The following is a 9,546-nucleotide window of genomic DNA, read 5'->3' on the forward strand; positions in this document are numbered from 1 at the left end:
CAGGGAACTCTCTGAGAGGAACACACAGAACCACCAACTCACGATCTCCTCCAGGTCGTCGGCCAGGGCGGCGAACTCTGGGCTCAGGGTGTCCTCCAGCTTCTGGTCGTACTTCATCTTCCCCAGCTTCAGGTGCCCGCTGAACACCTGCACCGCGCCCGCCCGCCGCTTGCTGAATTTCCCGCCTACTGAGGCGTCTCTGACTGGCGGGAGAAACGCAGTGAAGGAGACGATTTTAAAAAAAGGTTTGAAAAAGCCAAACAAAGCGAGCGACGCCATTTTGGGAGAGTGGCTCTCTGTGTCGGACGGTGAAGTGGACATTGTGGAGGCGTTCAGTGTTGACAACATTGACACAGGTAAGAGGCCACACTTAACCAACGCTGTCTCCTTTCCTACAGACCTCCGACGCCGTCTCCTTTCCTACAGACTACCAACGCTGTCAGACTACCAACGCCGTCTCCTTTCCTACAGACTACCAACGCCGTCTCCTTTCCTACAGACTACCAACGCTGTCTCCTTTCCTACAGACTACCAACGCCGTCTCCTTTCCTACAGACTACCAACGCTGTCTCCTTTCCTACAGACTACTAATACTGTCTCCTTTCCTACAGACTACCAATGCCGTCTCCTTTCCTACAGACTACCAACACTGTCTCCTTTCCTACAGACTACCAACACTGTCTCCTTTCCTACAGACTACCCACGCTGTCTCCTTTCCTACAGACTACCAACGCCGTCTCCTTTCCTACAGACTACCAACACCGTCTCCTTTCCTACAGACTACCAACACCGTCTCCTTTCCTACAGACTACCAACACCGTCTCCTTTCCTACAGACTACCAACACCGTCTCCTTTCCTACAGACTACCAACACCGTCTCCTTTCCTACAGACTACCAACGCCGTCTCCTTTCCTACAGACTACCAATGCCGTCTTCTTTCCTACAGACTACCAACGCCGTCTTCTTTCCTACAGACTACCAACGCCGTCTCCTTTCCTACAGACTACCACGCCGTCTCCTTTCCTACAGACTACCAACGCCGTCTCCTTTCCTACAGACTACCAACGCCGTCTCCTTTCCTACAGACTACCAACGCCGTCTCCTTTCCTACAGACTACCAACGCCGTCTCCTTTCCTACAGACCTCCTACGCTGTCTCCTTTCCTACAGACTACCAACACCGTCTCCTTTCCTACAGACCTCCTACGCTGTCTCCTTTCCTACAGACTACCAATGCTGTCTCCTTTCCTACAGACTACCAACGCCGTCTCCTTTCCTACAGACCTCCTACGTTGTCTCCTTTCCTACAGACCACTAACGCCGTCTCCTTTCCTACAGACCACTAACGCCGTCTCCTTTCCTAAGCGACCCCCTCCACTCCCAGGCACCACCAGACCCACGGGGGGGTTCCAGGGCGTAAGGACTCCTGCTCCGACAGCAGGGGGGGGGGGGGGGGGGGGGCGCTCTTCACTCACAGACGAAGAACCAGACGAGGAAGGCGGCGACGGCGGCCAGGACCAGGACGGCCAGCAGAACGGCAACCACCAGCCCCGTGGTCCTCTTCTTCTTGGACGGACTCTTCTCCGGTTGGTCAAGAAGTCCACCCTCTCGGCATGGTGGTTCTGAAGAGGACCGAGAGGACCGACAGAGACAGACGTTGTTAGTGCGTCGTGGAACAGAGCGACGCACGTCCACACACTTTGGCATTCGTATAGGAATAGATTTGTATACAGCATTACAGTCAAAACCATGAATGAACCACGAATGGGCTTAACAACAGAGGACTGAGCCCGTTTCATTTGAACGACTCCTATCTGTTCCCCAGTTGGAGACAGCTCTGAACTTGTAGTAGTAGTATATTCAGCGGGACTCATATTCACTGCTTCCCTACGCAACGTACATATGTGTCCAGCACGAAATACACAACCCACATGTTAGGCACTGCACCCAGCGCCAAGTCACTACACGCCAGACAGGACCGGCCCAACCAGTCCAGCAAGACAGGTGCTCCAGAAAATGAATAATCCTCCTGTGTGTGTGTGTGTGTGTGTGTGTGTGTGTGTGTGTGTGTGTGTGTGTGTGTGTGTGTGTGTGTGTGAGACATATTAGGCCAGTTAGTGATCATTACAGGATGAATTGAGGCTAGGTGGAGCCGAGGTCATTAGAGATCACTTTGTTATAAAATCTATTTGTCAGAGCGTCCTGCTGCCCCCTCAAGACGGACCTCAATTACACAAGGAGCGGAGATAACTCCTGGTTATTATGAGCTCTTCTGCTTATTATGGTCTGTTCTCACACGGCTCTGACACGCAGGCTTTCTAAGTGGAATCTCGAGCGGCAATCAGAGCAGAGTGAGAGGAGTGAGAGGAGTGAGAGGAACCGACTCCAGCACAGCTCACACGGCGCCGCAGCCCAGCGTCACTCTGTGAGGATCACACGTCTCCAGACCCCCTCCTCCTCACTAACCACAGAGAAACCCACTCCCAGTGTTGAGCTGGGAACGGTTCAAACTGCCAATGCTCCACTGTGTAAAGTATTCAAACTGCTAATGCTCCACTGTGTAAAGTATTCAAACTGCCAATGCTCCACTGTGTAAAGTATTCAAACTGCCAAAGCTCCACTGTGTAAAGTATTCAAACTGCCAAAGCTCCACTGTGTAAAGTATTCAAACTGCCAATGCTCCACTGTGTAAAGTATTCAAACTGCCAATGCTCAACTGTGTACAGTATTCAAACTGCCAAAGCTCAACTGTGTAAAGTATTCAAACTGCTAATGCTCAACTGTGTACAGTATTCAAACTGCCAATGCTCAACTGTGTACAGTATTCAAACTGCCAAAGCTCAACTGTGTAAAGTATTCAAACTGCTAATGCTCCACTGTGTAAAGTATTCAAACTGCCAAAGCTCCACCACTGTGTACAGTATTCAAACTGCCAACGCTCCACTGTGTAAAGTATTCAAACTGCCAATGCTCAACTGTACATTCCCAACGTTGGTATTGTATTATGTTAGGTATTTCAAGAATGGAAGCATCCATGTGACGGTTTGTTTACGTTTTCACTGGGTGGAAGGAGGATGTTCATGGTCCGAAGAGGGAGAGAGGGTGGGAGGGAGGGTGGGAGGGAGGGAGGGAGGGAGGGAGGGTGGGAGGGAGGGAGGGGGGCACACTTAAACTAGTTTGACAGCTAGCAAACCTAAGATGTCAATCAAAAAGGTGTGGCTCTGCCGCAGTAATATGAGGAGTTACCAGCTCGACACACATCCGGAGAGATTCTTTCAGGGTACAAATCTGCAATGTTCCAGTTTTATTTCAATGCACATTTCTACAACTCAGACATCAAATTCACATTCTTGGACATAATGGCTGTGTTCCAAATCGCATAAATTTTTCTTTTTACTTGTAGTACCGTACTGCAGCTACTACCCTAACAAAGCATGCACCGTTGCACGACAGTATGAATAGCTACAGGAGACACGCTACAGGTGATGTCACTGACCAGCACACCTGTAGTGGCACCCATCCACTTCCCGGGCATCGAGTCGATGGAGTGACGTCTCTCCTGCTGTACAGACCACTGTGCACCATCTGAGCAGCCACCGAGTGGCTGCTCAGAGCTTAGACTCTTTTAAAACAGGCCTGAAAACCTTTTTATTTAGAAAGGCCTTTAAATGTTAACCACATAGTGATTTTAACCCTGCTTTGTTGTTTTTATTGAGCATGTTTTTTCCTTTATCCTGTTTTTAACATTTTTAACTCTTCCTTCTACCCTGTTTTTAACTCTACTTTCCCTACCTTGTTTTAACAATTGTAGCACTTTGAGATCGTGCCGATGAAAAGTGCATTACAAATTAAATTATTATTATTATTATTATTATTACTGTGGGGCTGTACAGCAGGAGAGACGTCACATCGACTGAGCCCAAAAAACCATGCTGGCTGCATCCTGTGAGATTCAACCGGATGCACCACCACAGCTTGGTATTTTTGGCATACTGCATTTTTTTTTTTTTTTTCATACTATTTATTGGGACACACCAAATATTTTTCTGGCGCACTAAAATAGCACGGTAGTATGAGTACTGGAACGCAGGCAGAGTGGCATCTACGAGCCGGAGAGAGGGAGGGGGAGAATTAGAGGCAGATAGACAATAATATCATTGTCATCGTCATTAAAACTTAACCAAATCAGAGCAGCGTAATAAATAGAGCTTTCACAGCGGGGAAGTCATACGAATAATATCTATCCACAGCGAGGTGACTCACTTCTGGAACGGAGTGAGATCTGCCTCAGAACACTTCACTTATCCATTAGTCACCCTCAACAGTTTCCCATGAGAGTAAAGAAACACCTTGACGTGATGACGAGAACTTAATGTAATGTAAAGACAATTCGACAATTTGGGAGAACCCAAAAAAACGTAAATTGTAAATAAATGCACTGCCCGCCATGACACACGACAACTACGGTTCTGCTTTCAGTAGTTTGTTATAGCTGCTGATTCAGTGTCTACATGATACCATGAGACTACTTCTCCATGATACCATGAGTCTACTTCATGATACCATGAGTCTACTCCATGATACCATGAGTCTACTCCATGATACCATGAGTCTACTTCTCCATGATACCATGAGTCTACAACATGATACCATGAGTCTACAACATGATACCATGAATCTACTCCATTTAGCATGAGTCATGATACCTCTTTTTCTCTAGTCTTTTCTCTATTGACTTGTAGGCTATGTCTTCTAACCCACCCTCACTAAGTACTAATACCATGAAACAGTGTCTGTTGTATATAAACTTATTTTCACCTCATTTAGAGGTCATGGTTTTCTCAATTCACAACCTGGTATTTATTAATATTTTATTATGTTCCACCTCAAAAGTAAGGAGTAAGAGAATAAGTTGAACCCTTAAAGAGTAAAAAAAAAAAAATACATGCAATTCTCCATTATACCCTTAAGAGTGCCGCGCCTAAAGGGGCCAGACACACGCTTCCAGAGGCTAGGGGGGTGACCCAGCCAGGGTCGGGGTCAGACCAGACCGGTAGGTCTGGTCCCATTCTGTGAGGTAAGAGGAGGCTTCACAGCGATGTGCACACACTGCACTGTATACCTTCAGGGACGTCAGGGCCACCACTAGGCTTGCGTGATATCAGCGGTGCCTTAAAGTGACATCTCAAGTGGTCGTCACGAAGCCGCAGGAAAAAAAAAACGGAATTTCAAAACGGCTTCTAATGGCTGACCACACCTGGTGGACTCATAATAGGGGCCCTTTAAAAAAGAAAGCCACACTCTGACCAAATGTGAATAGGCAGACTGTAGACAAAGTAGTAGTACCCAAAAAAACAAAACTGAACCCCCGCCACTGAAGCCGAGCCCAAAAACTATGTGGCCACAAATTCAGGAGGACAAGATCACCTGGACAAGATCCTGCACGCCCCTGGATGTGTCGTATGTGGAACAGAGCTAAAAATAGACCAGGCCCAATATTGAACACTCTTATTTACCATATTCTGTGTCATCAAATTACATGGACTACACCGGCCGGTAGGCATGTGACTCCTGAGACGCAGTGAAAAACACATTAGGCCTGTAGGAAGGAAGTTACACGCAAAATATCAAACATTAAACAGACCGTTGAAAGATCTGGTAAATGATTTCCTTTGACGGAAGAGGCTTTCATACGAAAAGATGCGGGCAGAACCTTAGAGAGTTAGTAAGGTGTTGTCTGCGACGGTATCAATGCTGGAGGCGTCGGGACAGGTCGCGTCTACAGAGGCATTCCAGTAAGGTCGCAGTGAACAAGTGACAAGTAAAAGGCGGTGCATTCGCCGTTTATGAACTATTTAGTGACCTACACCAGATTGATCAAGGCGTAAATAAAACGTTGACTGTAAAAGTCATTCTGTTTTAAGCACAATGACTTTTCTCATGTTTATTTATTATATATTTATAGAATAAAGGCGTTCCCTGCTTGGTCGATCATGAATTAGAAGATCCACTCACCTCGTTGTTATATCTGGCAGAGTTCATCTTTCAACCTGCACTAATGTTCCCGAGGTGTAGCCCAGGAGAATAGCCCGCTAATCCCCCTTCAATTAAAGACCACTCGAGTGGATCCCGGAACGGATTAAAACACACCACGACTCAGTGGGATGGCGCTGCTGTTTGTCTGAAGTGACTTCCTCACTCATCTCGACCCCCTGACCACGCCCCTCTCCACCTGGCCCAATGGGTGCAGCTGTCAACCCTGTTACCTGCGCCACAAATTATCAATCAATTTAACCACAATGAGTTACAGAATGAGTATTGGAATAGATAAATAACTAGGCCTTTCGCGATGTGCTTATTGCCGTTTAGTGTTTAGTGAGGTGAGGGCACCACCAGTCACACCACATCCAAAAAAGTTTAGACTTCGCTCAATTTTACCTCGATACTTTCTATACTTTTCTTTATGCAGTAGTTCCCCCCCCCCCCCCCCCCCAAAAAAAAAAATGTATTTCTCTTTCCCGATGGTGGCGACGTTGAGAGAAAGAGCGCTTTCTGAAGGCCAGACGCGTCATATTCTGATAAACAGTAGCCTAATAATAAACTATTAAATTATTTAATTATTTTCCTATTTAAACAGGAATGAGCTTATGTTTTAACCTGGTATGTTATAAGACCGTCTGAGGAGAATAACCAAGCTTTCAACTTAATCAGTCGTCGCTGGACTCAAAAAGAACGGTATGACAGTACACCTTGACACTTTACAACCGGAGACCCAGCCACGCACCGTCACCTACACGCCGCTAGAGGTCTCCTTATACCCGGCCATGCACCGCCACCTACACGCCGCTAGAGGTGTCCCTAAACCCGGCCATGCACCGCCACCTACACGCCGCTAGAGGTGTGTCCCTAAAACCGACTAGTATGCACTGCCACTAGAGGTCTCCCTGTGCTCAGGTAACCAGAGCAAGACTTTGCGTTGAGGTCCCCTCATAAATAACCGCAGATAGGGCGCTTGAAAAGGGCTTGGTTCTCGGGAGTGGGAGGAGGAGGACTACATCTTTTAACACCCCACACTGGAGAGACCAGAGCAAGATATCAGCGGAGACGGCGTGCACCATAACCGGCTGATGTAACTACGTAGTGTATTGTGGAACTATATTATACAAAAAAAACAAAAAACGTATTTGTCCTAGTAGCCACGAAAGAAGGCGTAAAATGGGACCTACCATCATGCCTATATTGGTGGCTGTAATGTCAGTTTTCATATGGAGCAACGTCGAGGTAAGACTTTGTATTATATAGGCTATACTGTATATATATATATATATATATATATATATATATATATATATATATATATATATATATATATATATATATATATATATAATGATGTGGAGCACTGCGCGTTTGTTGTTGTTTGTGTAATTCCCTTGTATAATTCACTTGCACCAACCTATTATTTTGTCTACAATATGAGATCTGCCATTGATAGACCACCTTTATTGTGGTTCGCTGTCCGCCCTGATGTCGGACAGATTTAATTTGCAAATGCATCGCAGGCAGGCGACAGTCGACTGGAATAAATCCATCGACGGAAGGAAGTGTTTGTGACAGATTGCATATTGCAATCCCGAAATGGACATCGAATAACTAATATTAACGCGAAGAGACATTCACTGAGAGGTTCCGATCGCATGTTTTTTGTGTTATTCTGTTACTGCGAATAGGTGTGGATTCTTTTTTTTTTTAATCTTCTTTAGAAATGAATGTCAATTTACTGACTCATCCTGCACTGAGTCTGCTGGTGTACCTGTCGAGTCCAACACACGTCCCGTCCTTTCGGCCCAAGGCCTATTTATGTCTTCTCTGTAGCCCCACAGAGGAACCGCAAGAGTCAAGCCATGCGTATTTCATACACTACACTGGCGTTATGTCGCCTGACAACCCGCTAAGATTGTAGGTTATTCTACAATGTCACCTACCATGGTCTTTCAATTCTTGTTAGGCCTACTCTGAACAGGCCAGCAAAAGTTCATTATGAAATAAGTATGAAATAATTCGATTGTGTGATTTAAACTGTGTTCGGACTAGGCCTACAATATACTGACAAAAGGATGAATGCGAAACAGTGACCCATGATCAGAAGTCATCTCAGAGATCCTCAAACAATCAAACTGTTGTAAACACGTCCTGAATATACGTAACAGATAATGACCTTGGAATAATTCACACGCAAGATGATTTGTTAATTGAGCAAAAATACAATAATAATAATAATAATAATAATAATAATGACAAGCTAATAACATGGTTGTATTCATGTAAACCTGCCTCCTATGTTCTACAGAAATAAATAGTTCACAGGGGCTGACTCAAATAGAGATCATATTTCATTCAACCATAACGCAGTTTATTGGAGGCCTAAATCGCGGTCTCCGGACGTCTATCTTTGTAGATTGCAACACAATTGACCGAAAGCCTTGAGCTCATATGCAGTTGTTAGCCGAAGGGAACCATTTGAATGCACAGGAAACATGAGCACTCCACTTTTAGAACGCAGGAAGCTCAACACAATACAATTAATTCACAATCTCACATATTGTTCTTCTGTCTAATGTAGGGAATTAAATATCACGTGGCAATACAGTTCACACACCACACCTGTAAGCATTCACCACACCGTCATGCAGACAGAGAAGTCAAAACGAAACTAAATGTGATGAGCCTAAGTCATTACTTTCAGGAGTCACACGATCAATATTTGGTAAATCATCATCCCTATCATCTAAAGAATGTTGAAGAATATACACAACGTTTTACACTCCAGTTTGTATAATCTGGGCAGATTACATCCCCTTCATCTCTATGATGATTCAAGATTCAATCAAATCAATGAGTATCGTCATTTTCGGGGGTGTAGGCCTACAAAGGAAAAACCGAAGCGACTTGACGGACAGTTCTCTGGTGATGAGTTGGTTGGATCTGGAGAGAGGTGCACCGTGTAGTGAACCTCTGTATCTGCTCGGTAATAGTTCCTAGGCTCTAAGAGTCTTTAGCGGGATTACAACTGTGCTGACTGTTAGCTCCACTGGAGGAGAGCGCACCTCCTCCTCCAGGTTTAGAGAGACAGATTACACCCTGACAGACGCACAGCAGTGGGATGACAATCGGGGGAATTAGTTTGCAGAAAACAGTCCGGGGGTCTTCTCCAGTTCACGTGTATCTGACTAAATCAAATCATTTGTCCCGCGCGACATCTTTGTTTAATATTGGTGATCGGGATTTACCTCGCTTCAAAAGCATCAAAGCATCTGCGCTTTTGTCTCTATAAATGTAATTCCCAGGTTAGGTTCTCTGTGCGAGCACAAATGCAGAAGTGAAAGCTTAAAATGTTTAACGAGATTACCAGTGAAAGGAATTGGAATTAGCCCCAAAGCGTCCCATTATGTCTGAGATGGTACCTGAGACAACAGAACAGTCTGTGGCTGCTTGAGTCACGGCGCTACCCTAAGCTTCACCACCGAGGAACCCTTCAGGGCTCAC

At 45.5% G+C, this 9,546-nt stretch overlaps 1 long non-coding RNA gene across 1 annotated transcript; it reads right to left on the reverse strand.

The window, feature by feature from the left end:
• Positions 1-45: 45 nt before the first annotated feature.
• Positions 46-6,156, reverse strand: LOC311352095. The gene is made up of 3 exons (XR_014636777.1): positions 6,016-6,156; positions 1,476-1,622; positions 46-203 (listed from the first exon to the last, which is right to left on the reverse strand). It is a non-coding gene; the product is annotated as an uncharacterized lncRNA (long non-coding RNA).
• Positions 6,157-9,546: the final 3,390 nt, after the last annotated feature.

The sequence above is a fragment of the Micromesistius poutassou genome, assembly GCF_964030765.1.
Source record: "Micromesistius poutassou genome assembly, chromosome: 8".
Taxonomy (NCBI): Eukaryota; Metazoa; Chordata; class Actinopteri; order Gadiformes; family Gadidae; genus Micromesistius; species Micromesistius poutassou.